Source organism: Myxine glutinosa, unplaced genomic scaffold (genome assembly GCF_964187855.1).
Source record: "Myxine glutinosa unplaced genomic scaffold, kmMyxGlut1.1 SCAFFOLD_2680, whole genome shotgun sequence".
NCBI classification, from domain to species: domain Eukaryota; kingdom Metazoa; phylum Chordata; class Myxini; order Myxiniformes; family Myxinidae; genus Myxine; species Myxine glutinosa.
This window is the reverse complement of record NW_027618774.1, coordinates 49,072-61,899: the sequence shown is the minus strand read 5'-3', so window position 1 is coordinate 61,899 and position 12,828 is coordinate 49,072.

Below are 12,828 nucleotides of genomic sequence, written 5' to 3'. Positions count from 1 at the left end.
TTGAAGCAGCTCGGCTTCTTGTCCGACTCACTCGCTCCGCCTTCTTTTCCTCCTCTTCCTCTTCATCGTCGTCCGGTTCCGGTTTCATTTAAAACATTAACTTTTTTACCTTTTGAAAATAGTAATCTCTATTTCCCTTAAACGACAACAATAATAGTACATGGAATCAAAAATGTTTACAGTGGATGAAAACCACAACAACGGAAGTGACAAATCCATAACACAACACCAACAATGATGACTAATACTAACACCAACACTAACATTGATGACTAATACTAACACCAATACCAACATTAACAATGATGACTAATACTAACACCAACACTAACATTAACAATGATGACTAATACTAACACCAATACCAACATTAACAATGATGACTAATACTAACACCAACACTAACATTAACAATGATGACTAATACGAACACCAATACCAACATTAACAATGATGACTAATACTAACACCAATACCAACATTAACAATGATGACTAATACTAACACCAACAATAACATTGACAATGATGACTAACACACACAAACACTAACACAAACATTAACAATGATGACCAACACTAACATGAACATTAACAATGATAACACTAACACGAACACCAACAATGATGGCTTACACTAACACTGATAACACTAACACTGATAACTGACACCAACACTAACACCAACAATGATGACTAACACCAACAATGATGACTAACACCAACAATGATGACTAACACCAACAATGATGGCCAACACTAACAAGTAATAATGATGGTAAATGTTGTGATTCGTGAGACCAACCAAACCCAGTGCCAGTATATATTTTAACAAAAAGGGCCGGGGGGCCAAACCCCCTGTCCCCAGGTGTTCGAGGTACTCACCACCTGGTAACGACCCGGAGTCGCCTCCATGTTCCCCACTGAAAGAACCGTGAAGGACCGAGAACCGCTGCTCGGAAACGGACGAACAAAAGATACAAATAAAAGGTCTCGAGATGGCGACGTATGACGTCATAGTATCGCGAGAGCGCGTTCCTCTTGTTGTTATAACAAATGTCACTGCGATATTATTCCGAAAATAAGATGCACTTCGATCTGTGTCTTCCTTAAGTTGGTCTCCCTTTGACCCTCCATTTACACGTGATTTCTCGAAAATCTCCACCTTTATCCAATAATCCCAAAGGATTGGATCCACCACGTCCACAACGAACAACACGTAATCGAATTTCCGTCGGAATCGAACCCTGATTGCCACCAGTCCGCTTCATTAGTCGTCTACAAAATGAGTACGCAAATACATCAGATTTCTATGGCCAACGATCCTCGAGTGAACTAAGATTGACGAGTGTAGCATCATGGAGTACCCAGTGTGTGAACCTGCATTTGGTGCGGTGTATGAGCATGATCCCTTTATTCCACAGAGACGGCACAGGATTTTTAAAATAATGAGTCGAGGCTCGTGGAAGAGTTAACACATTAAACACAAAAACATAAACAGACAAATAACACATGATGGGGGGGAGGAGGGAGGAGGGAGGAGGGAGGAGGAAGGAGGGGGGGGGGAGGAGGAAGGAGGGGGGGGGGAGGAGGGAGGAGGGGGGGGGAGGGAGGAGGGGGGGGGGAGGAGGGAGGAGGGGGGGGAGGAGGGAGGAGGGGGGGGGAGGAGGGAGGAGGGGGGGGGGGAGGAGGGAGGAGGGGGGGGAGGAGGGAGGAGGGGGGGAGGGGGGAGGAGGGAGGAGGGGGGAGGGGGGAGGAGGGAGGAGGGGGGGGAGGGGGGAGGAGGGAGGAGGGGGGGGAGGAGGGAGGAGGGGGAGGAGGGAGGAGGGGGGGAGGAGGGAGGAGGGGGGGGAGGAGGGGGGAGGAGGGAGGAGGAGGGGGGGAGGAGGAGGGGGAGGAGGGAGGAGGAGGAGGAGGGGGGAGGAGGAGGGGGGAGGAGGGAGGAGGAGGAGGGGGGAGGAGGAGGAGGGGGGAGGAGGGAGGAGGGGGGGGGAGAGGAGGGAGGAGGGGGGGGAGGAGGGAGGAGGGGGGGAGGGGGGAGGAGGGGGGGGGAGGGGGGAGGAGGGAGGAGGGGGGGAGGAGGGAGGAGGGGGGGGAGGAGGGGGGAGGAGGGAGGAGGAGGGGGGAGGAGGAGGGGGGGAGGAGGGAGGAGGAGGAGGGGGGAGGAGGGAGGAGGGGGGGGAGAGGAGGGAGGAGGAGGGGGAGAGGAGGGAGGAGGGGGGGAGGAGGGAGGAGGGGGGGAGGAGGGAGGAGGGGGGGAGGAGGGGGGAGGAGGGAGGAGGGGGGGAGGAGGGGGGGAGGAGGGAGGAGGGGGGGGGGAGGGAGGAGGGGGGGAGGAGGGAGGAGGGGGGGAGGAGGGAGGAGGGGGGGAGGAGGGAGGAGGAGGGGGGAGGAGGGAGGAGGGGGGGGGGAGGGAGGAGGGGGGGAGGAGGGAGGAGGGGGGGGAGGAGGGAGGAGGGGGGGGAGGAGGGAGGAGGGGGGGAGGAGGGAGGAGGGGGGGGAGGAGGGAGGAGGAGGGGAGGAGGGAGGAGGGGGGGAGGAGGGAGGAGGGGGGGAGGAGGGAGGAGGGGGGGAGGAGGGGGGGAGGAGGGGGGGAGGAGGGGGGGAGGAGGGGGGGGAGGAGGGGGGAGGGGGGAGGAGGGGGGAGGAGGGGGGGGAGGAGGGAGGAGGGGGGGAGGAGGGAGGAGGGGGGAGGAGGGGGGAGGAGGGAGGAGGGGGGGGAGGAGGGAGGAGGGGGGGGGGAGGAGGGAGGAGGGGGGGAGGAGGGAGGAGGGGGGGAGGAGGGAGGAGGGGGGGAGGAGGGAGGAGGGGGGAGGAGGGAGGAGGGGGGGAGGAGGGAGGAGGGGGGAGAGAGGAGGGGGGGGAGGGAGGAGGGGGGGGGAGTGAGGAGGAGGGGGGGGGGAGGGGGGAGGGGAGGGGGAGGGGGGGAGTGAGGAGGAGGGGGGAGGGGGGAGGGGGAGGGGGAGGGGGAGGGGGGAGGGGGAGGGGGAGGGGGAGGGGGGGGAGGGGGAGGGGGGGGGGAGGGGGAGGGGGGGGGGGGGGGGAGGGGGAGGGGGAGGGGGAGGGGGGAGGGGGGGAGGGGGAGGGGGAGGGGGAGGGGGAGGGGGTGGGGGAGGGGGAGGGGGGGAGGGGGAGGGGGGGAGGGGGAGGGGGAGGGGGAGGGGGGAGGGGGGAGGGGGAGGGGGAGGGGGGAGGGGGAGGGGGAGGGGGGAGGGGGAGGGGGAGGGGGAGCAGGGAGGGGGAGGGGGAGGAGGGAGGGGGGAGGGGGAGGGGGAGGGGGAGGGGAGGAGGGAGGGGGAGGGGGGGAGGGAGGGGGGAGGGGGGGGAGGGGGAGGGGGAGGGGGAGTAGGAGGGGAGGGGGAGGGGGAGGGGGAGGAGGAGGGGGAGGGGAGGGGGAGGGGGAGGAGGGGGAGGGGGGAGGGGGAGGGGGAGGAGGGAGGGGGAGGGGGAGGAGGGAGGGGGAGGGGGGAGGGGGAGGGGGAGGGGGAGGGGGGAGGGGGGAGGGTTAGGGGGAGGGGGGAGGGGTAGGGGGAGGTGTAGGGGGAGGGGGAGGGGGAGGGGGGAGGGAGGGGGAGGGGGGAGGGGGGAGAGAGGGGAGGGGGGAGGAGGGAGGGGGGAGGGGGAGGGGGGAGGGAGAGAGGTAGGGGGGGATGGGGGGAGGGGGAGGGAGGGGAAGGGGGGAGGGGGGAGGGAGTTGGGGGAGGAGGGAGGGAGGGGGAGGGGGGAGGGAGGGTGGGGGAGGGGGGGGGAGGGAGGGAGGGGGAGGGGGGAGGGAGGGGAGGGGGAGGGGGAGGGGGGAGGGAGGAAGGGGGAGGAGGGGGAGGGAGGGAGGAGGAGGGGGATGGAGGGAGGGGGAGAGGGAGGGAGGGGGAGGAGGGGGAGGGAGGGAGGGGGGAGGGGGAGAGGGCCGGGGAGGGGGGAGAGGGAGAGGGCCGGGGAGTACAGAGGGGGAGAGGGCCGGGGAGGAGGGAGGGGGAGGGGAGAGAGGGAGGGGGAGGGGGGAGAGGGAGGGGGAGGGGGGAGAGGGAGAGGGCCGGGGAGTACAGAGGGGGAGAGGGCCGGGGAGGAGGGAGGGGGAGGGGGGAGGGGAGGGGGGGAGGGCCGGGGAGGGAGAGAGGGCCGGGGAGGGGGAGGGGAGGAGGAGGCTTGTTTGCTGAGCTTTGTTCGCTGAGCGGCTTGCCAAGCGGCTTGCTGGAAGGTTCCGTCCTGGCGAGTTTAGTTTGCACGCTTCCGGCAGCGGACGACTTTACCCGCCTCCTAGCCAGTTTCCCGGCCCTCACGCGGCCCACCTTCTCAGCAGTGGCCGTTAGACACGGGGTGGAGCACCATATACCCACGGTCGGGCCGCCGGTCTATGCCCGGGCACGCCGACTCGAACCCACGAAGCTCGCTGTGGCGAAAGCGGAGTTCGCCACGCTGGAGCGGCTGGGGATCGTACGGCGCTCCAACAGCGCTTGAGCTTCTCCTCTGCACATTGTGCCGAAGCCCGGCGGCGGATGGCGGCCGTGCGGGGACTACCACCGGCTCAATGATGCCACCACCCCCGACCGCTACCCGGTCCTGCATATCCAGGACTTTTCCACCCGGTTGGCAAACACGACAAGGTGGACCTCATCCGGGGCTACCACCAGGTCCCCGTCCAACCGGACGATGTCCCGAAGACGGCCGTCATCACCCCTTTCGGCCTCTTCGAGTTCCTGAGAATGCCTTTCGGGTTGAAGAATGCGGCCCAGGCGTTCCAACGGCTTAAGGACAGCGTCTTGCGCAACTTACCTTTCCTCTTTGTCTACCTGGATGACATCCTAGTCGCGAGCGTGTCCCGGGAGGCGCACCTGCTCCACCTCCGCACGCTTTTCGAACAGCTGGGCCAGCATGGCCTAATCATCAACCCCACCAAGTGCCATTTCAGTGTCGCCACCATCGACTTCTTGGGGCAGCACATCACCAGGCACGGGGCCGTCCCTTTACCGGCCAAGGTGGAGGCGGTCAGGGATTTCCCGCGACCCCGCACGATCAAGGGGCTCCAGGAGTTCCTGGGCATGGTAAATTTTTACCACCGCTTCGTGCCCCACGTCGCCCAGCTCCTCCGCCCCCTGCACGAGGCCCTCCGGGGCAAGCTGGGCAAAGGTGACATCGCCTGGTCGGAGCCGATGGCCGCGGCGTTTGCGGGCGCAAAGCTGGCCCTGGCCGACGCCACCATGCTGGCGCACCCGGCGCCCAATGCGCCGATCGCCCTCACCACCGACGCGTCGGACTATGCGGTGGGCGCGGTGCACGAGCAGTGGGTGCGTGGTGCTTGGCAACCACTGGCGTTTTTTAGCCGGCAGCTTCGCCCGCACGAACGCCGCTATAGCACCTTCGACCGCGAGCTGCTCGGGCTCCACCTGGCGGACCGACACTTCCGCCATCTGCTGGAGGGCCGGCCGTTCACAAGCCCCTTGTGTTCGCGATGGCCAAGGTCGCCGAGCCATGGTCGGCACAGCAGCAGCGTCACCTCTCTGCCGTGTCCGAGTATATGACGGACATCCGTCACGTGGCGGGTAAGGACAACCCGGTGGCGGATTGCCTTTCCCGGTCCGTCGCGCACGCGGTCCACCTCGGGATCGACTATGCCCGGATGGCGGAGGACCAGACCGCCGACACCGGCGTCCAGACCTTGCGGACCGCCGTCACGGGCCTCCGCGTCACCGAGGTGCCGTTCGACGCCGCGGGCGCGGCCCTCCAGTGCGACGTCTCCCTCGGCCGGCCTCGCTCCATCGTGCCCGCTGGCTGGCAGCGCCCAGTGTTCGACGTCATTCACGGCCTGTCCCACCCGGGCACGAACGCCTCCCAGAAGCTCGTCGCGGCGAAGTTCGTCTGGCATGGCTTCAGGAAGGATGTCCGGGCAAAGGTCCACTGCCACACCCAGGCCCCGTTGGCCCCGTTTGCGGTGCCGGAGCGTCGGTTCGACCACGTGCACGTCGACTTGGTGGGACCTGTGCCCCCCTCGCGGGGGTTCACCCACCTCCTCACCATGGTGGACCGCACCACACGGTGGCCGGAGGCAGTCCCATTGGCGGCGACGTCTGCGGCTGATGTGGCGCAAGCCTTCATCGCCACTTGGGTTGCCCGGTTCGGTGCCCCCTCGGACATCTCGTCCGACCGCGGCCCCCTGTTCACCTCGGAGCTCTGGGCCGCGGTGGCGCAAGGGCTCGGCGTGAAACTACACCGCACCACGGCCTACCACCCCCAGGCCAATGGCCTATGCGAGCGCTTTCATCACTCAATGAGGGCCGCGCTCCGGGCCAGCCTCCGCGACGGCTGCTGGGCCGACAGACTCCCCTGGGTCCTGCTGGGCCTCAGGACGGCGCCCAAGGACGACCTGCGTGCGTCCTCGGTGGAGCTGGTCTTCGGGCAACCACTGCGGGTACCGGGTGAATTTATCCCCGCCTCCACGGCTCCTTGGTCCGCGGCGCAACAGCGCTCCGCCCTTCAGGAGACCGCCCGGAGGTTCGCCCCGGTGCTGAAGGCACACCACGGTTGCCCGTCTTCCCACATCGCCCCGGAGCTTCGCACGGCAGAGTACGTCTTCGTCCGGCACGACGCCCACCGGGCACCGCTACGGCCCCCGTACGACGGGCCCTTCCGCGTGCTGGAGACCGGGGACAAATATTTCACCATCGACATCGGCGGTGCCCCGGATCGCATCTCCGTGGACCGCCTCAAGCCGGCCCACCTCGATCTGGACCACCCCCCGCAAGCAGCTCTGCCTCCGCGTCGAGGCCGCCCCCCGGCGTTCGGACCCCCGGCACCCCCTAGCCCCGCTACCCCCCAGCCATGCACTCATCGCCAGGGGGCGTTTCGGCCGGGTCATCCGGCTTCCCCACAAACTCACCCTTCAGGTGCGCGGGATTTCTGGTGGGGCGCGTGTGGCGGGCACAAGGGGCAATAATTCCGCGCACCAGTGGGTGGCGCGAGCGTCCAGGCGGGGAACGAAAGCACATGCCCCGCCTTTCGACCGATCGGCCACGTCCGGGGACTAGGCGTGGCCTCGGGACATATATGCGGGCTCAAAGCTCGAGCCCACCCAGTGCTGAAGTGCGAGCTTTGAATAAAGACTCTTGTTGTACCAACGCGTTGTGGCCTACCTCTCTGGCAATCGAGTCGTGTGTGCACAGCACCACAACTTCATGATTTCCCTTAGATTGAGTTGAACACCAGAAGCTTGTGCTTTGACCATAAGGTGGAAAGCATTGTCACCTTGTTGCTTGTACTTGTTGCTTTAATCATTGTTGTCATGTATCTTACTGGAATTATATAACCATAAACGCTTACATTCATTAAGAGGAACACATAATATATGCTAAACTGTTCTGTCATCTAACATGTACCATGATATGCAAATTATGTGACATTAATAAATGAAGACAAAAAACTATATCGATAACATTTTGTCTGTTGATTGTGTCCAATTTGGACATATCTTTACGGAGAGAGAGCCTCAGTTGCAAGTACAAAATTCACGGACCCCAAGAAATAAGGCAATCTGTGAAAAAACATCATTTTGACATAGATCGAAATATGGAGTTAAAAAATAGACCAAATGAGTTTTTTTCTTGTTAACATCTTTTTCCATTATAGTGCAGGGCCGTATGTCTCCAAAATGGCTCCCGTGGGCCGTTCATGTTTATTTCCTAATTTCTACTGGAATCTAATCTACGATGACCACTGAATCAAAAAAACATTGGCGCCAATTTTTTAGAACACTTTTTCCCGCCTTTTTGTGCATATGAACTATGACGCCATAGAATACACATAAAAAATGCAAAAATTAGCATTTTGGCTGTCATCTACAATGCTATTTTAAATTTTCCTGCTCTCATACATACATTATGGTGTCAATACCTCTAGTTTAATATTTATCACATAAACTAGGAAAAAAGCATGTCTCAATCATCGTTTTGTTTCTATTCAAGTATGATATGTCATACCTTTTAAAAGCCTATGGAAAATGTTCATGCTTCCGTTTACATAAAGGTATTTCCTTTGCTTTTGTTACTAAAGTCTTGTGCTGGGGTTTTCCAATATATCTTCATTATATTCAAGGGGACCTATCAAACCATCATATGCAAATTAGTTATGATGTCATAGTAATATCGTGTTCACCATGCATTTGATGTATGCAATAATGCCATTATACATGAAATGGTTTTAAAACAAGGAAACTAAAAATAAGTACATGGACATATCTGGAGCTGACCGCATGAGCTACGTTTCAAGAACATCATCATCATCGTCACTGTCGTCACCTGCAGTATGTATGTTAACAATTCTGTTCTCACAAGCTACTTCGCAGGTACACACATCTGTGATGCATTTGAGATTGTGCTTCCGACATGAGCAGATCATCGTAGAGCAACTTCCTTTACATCCACATTTGACTAGTTGAAGCACAGCCTGAGGTGCTGGCAAAACTGTTGTTGGTACGGGAAGAAGCCGGTCACCTTCCAGACGCCATCCATGAGAAGTTGGTGGAGGTAGAGTTGAAGATGCAGTGCCGCATTGTTTCCATATCATGGTGACATAATTTGCTCTGTTGATCTTCTGTACTAGGGTGGCCTTTATAGGGGCAATTTCTCATCTGTGTACTGGCGCTTACTGAAGAGGAACCAACGCATCTCGTTCACAGAAGAGATTGTTGTGCCAGGAACGTAGAGTTGACATACGTAGCGCTCCAATTCACTGACGTCATCTTCCTGTATACTTGGAGTGTTTCCAAGGTTGCCAAATGCTCTAACAATATCACCATCGGCTTTCTGCAGTGTATTCCAGCAGGAAATTTTTGATTTCCCGCAGAATGTGCCAGTCTGGTCACAACCACTTAAGACGTGGAAGCCAGGGAGTGCAGAAGCTTTCTGACTGCCCAGGGCATCATATATAGGACCTAAATCAATAGTTCGCCGTAGACCACCTGTTCCAACAAGCATCGATGTTGCAGGACACAAGTCCTTGTAGCACCACAAGGCGAGAACTAACACATCTGTATCCGGACTCTGAATGCAGATCGACGTGGCCCCCCTCTGCGAAGCGTCAAGAGCATGAAGTAGCATTCTTGTATCTGCCTCCTCTTGAGTACTGTTCAGATGATCTAATATGAGCTTGTTTGATTTGCATTCCTCACTGAGTGTTGTCACATATATCTTCTCAGATTCCTTGCGATGCTTCAAGATGTGTGATGCTAGATAGAGAGTGAGTCTTTGCTTGTTGTCTTGGTTGTTCAGCAGTTGCTTTAGCGTCACCTTTTCAATGATTGCCTCATCGGAGATATTGTAAGCAAGGCTTCTATGATCTCCTAGGCGCAAATTGCGTGTTCTTTCCTTCAGGGAGTTAGGAATGTCATATCGGTCAAAAACGACATGAACTTCATGAAATCCTTGAGATTTGCAATCGAGGACATGCAAAAAGTGATTGGCGAGATCGTAGCAAGTTTTCACCCATGTAGGTTTCCCCATTGACTGGACCACGGCCATTCCATCAATGATTGTGACTCTGCCATGCTGCGTTTGCTCTCCTTGTGCAACAACAAGCTGCTGTTGGTCAGGCAAACGTTCCAAGATAATCAGCTTACTTTTGGCAACACAAGACCGCAAGATACCATCAAAAGTGAAGAGTGAATGAGGATATTCTGCAAACTCAAACTCACTGATGCTCTCCTTCAGGTCAATATCTGGCCGTGACAGTATCACAACAAGGAAGTGGGTGAACAGTGCTCTTTCATTTTTAATTGCTGTAACAGCGACAGCTTTCTTGCTCTTCTTAACCATTCTTGCTGTCTTCCAAGTCTTGAGATTTGCCTTCTTCATAGGACTCCAGATATTCAGCTCTAGGTTTACAAGACGCTCTTGAACAAATTTCTCAAACATCTCTTCTCCAACACTATCTCGCTGTATTACTGCCTGTTTTACTACCTCTGGCATGATCGCTTGTGTGACGATGTTGATGAGCTCATCATCTTCAATAATGAATGGATCATTCACTTTCAGCACCTCTCTCAATTTGCCTACATTATCCTCATACCGTTCCAACTTAGCATCTGACAAATCATGATGCCTTACTGATCTCTGGGAGACTTTACCCACCAAATGTTCAGCTTCATTGACCAAGCGACTTAGCTCAGGTGCAATCAGAAACCATCTGGCCATAGCTGCCGGTTGCTGTGTTAGCTCTTTCAAACCTCCAAGGATCTTCATGACTTTGTTCTCTTGTTCAATGCCATGATCTGGGCCTATTGCGCAGAAAGGGCCTTCATTTTTGTAGACGCAGAAGTTGCCAGCCATGAATTCTGTATAGATATCGGGATCATTTGTTTCCAATTTCTCCATCTGTGCCAAATACAGTGGAACCATGCGGGCATAGTTTTGTCTATCATGTGTGAAGAAGTACTTACACAATGCTCGAAGCGATTCTAGATGCAATTTCCAATTGCCTTCCCGTGTTGCACGAACGAACATCCATATCCAAGCCACAAATTTCATGTAATCTCTGGCAAATTTGAAAGTAGGATGACTTGTTTCCATCTTTGCATCAAATTCATTCAGCTTGTCCATTAAAGAGACATCTACCACAGCTAGTAATTGCTTGTGTCGGTTGTCTAATTCGTCATACTTGCGCTCTTGACATGCTGAATTGACCATTGATGCAGCCACTTGAAGGTTATCATGAACCTAGGTTATCGTATCGGCCGTTAATCGGATGCTTTTGGGCCCCAACGTCGGCTAATTCAGATTTTTCGAGTATGTCTGTACGTGATAAACAAAGAGCGCGGTTCGTAGATCGTAAATCCATTAGTGCCGTGGGCATCGGGTGACTGGGTGCGGCGTAAAAGGGATAACAAAGTCGAGTCCTTACGCTATTATTATATAGATAAGATACTGAATACCGACAATGTCCGCTAAAATATATGCATAGGGTCCACAAAATTAAATTTGTATCATATTTTGCAAAGAAAATTTACATGGTTTAATTTTTATTTACGAATTATGATGTCATACCTAATTTGCATAAAAAATATGCAAACATACTCGAAAAAATTGGCGCCAATTTTTTTTCCCTTACTCATCATAATTAATGGTTTCCCGCAAAGAATACAAATTAAACATCAAAATCCCACGGGATTACATACGCTCCCGAACTATTAGGGGAGATACCAATAAACAAAATGACACCCAAGAAGTAGGATCATGGGGGGGAGGGGGGGGGGTGCACGGTAGGCCCCTCTGGCCCACGGACTATGACACCTTACTTTCTCATGGTGCGCTAGCTGCGTCTAGCAGGTAAAACATACCCTGAGTATCTGCTTCTGGATGATTACATGACAATGATGGAATAAAATTCCTGTTCTACTTTGCCATCAATTACTGAGGATTTTGCGCACTCGTCAACACCCAAATATATCTCCTTGTCTTCCAAAACTGATACGTGGCATCGTTCAGTCCAATCCTTCATCAGGAATTTGGGAACTTCACTCTTGAAGGACGAATGCTTCAGATACTTCTCAGTGTCTGACAGGGTGGATTTGTTCAGATGCAGTAACCGTGAAACATTGAACACCATCCTCGTCTTCAGTGACATCTTTGTGTCTCGCCCTCTCGTATCCATGGCTTTCCGAAGGTGTCAAATGAAATGCCGACCCTGTTTGACGGATAAGCAAGACCTGAGTGCAATATGGTGCGTGACAGTGAGAAATAAAAAGGTGTGACCTTGAGTGGTAAATGCACAAAAAAGTTCCCATCAATATCCTGATTATAAATGTCACTCGGTTATCGGTGATCAGACACTTTTTCCTCCAACAGATTCGGGAGATCACTTTTCGTTGTGTGGTGTAAAAATAATCCATCAAACCTGCACATTGTGAGGGGCACCGGTGTTAAAGGGAATGCGAGGAGAAATTCCCAATCCACCAATAAATGATCCATCAAACCTGCACATTGGGAAGGGCACCGTAAAGGGAATGCGAGGAGAAATTCCCAATCCACCAATAATGATCCATCAAACCTGCACATTGGGAGTGGCACCGGTGTTAAAGGGAATGTGAGGAGAAATTCCCAATTAACCAATAATGATCCATCAAACCTGCACATTGGGAGGGGTACTGGTGTTAAAGGGAATGTGAGGAGAAATTCCCAATCCACCAATAATGATCCGTTACACCTGCACATTGGGAGGGGTACTGGTGTTAAAGGGAATGTGAGGAGAAATTCCCAATCCACCAATAATGATCCGTTAAACCTGCACATTGGGAGGGGTACTGGTGTTAAAGGGAATGTGAGGAGAAATTCCCAATCCACCAATGATAATCCGTTAAACCTGCACATTTGGAGGGGTACTGGTGTTAAAGGGAATGTGAGGAGAAATTCCCAATCCACCAATGATGATCCATCAAACCTGCACATTGGGAGGGGCACTGGTGAAAAAGGGAATGTGAGGAGAAATTCCCAATCCACCTTTTTCGTTGCAGCCATGATTGTGATTCCTCCCTGGTGTTTTGTGAACATATTCAGTTCGATACGTTCACTCGAGCGTACAAAGCGTTCACAAGATTCAACTGTTGCATCAAGTCTCTTTGAAAGTCGTTCAGCCACTTTTTTTCTTCTCTGAGCGACAACTATGGTGTACCCTAGCTTCCTTCGTTACGTCATCTACCTCCACGATTTTCACGAGTCCGTTGCATCACTTCAATTTGCTCACAATCTCCCGTGTTCTTAGTTCAGCTTGTTTTGTTTAAAAATTTCCAGGGAACTCTTCGGTCGCATCGGGCCGCTGCTTCGCGTACTTCTCACAAAATATACAT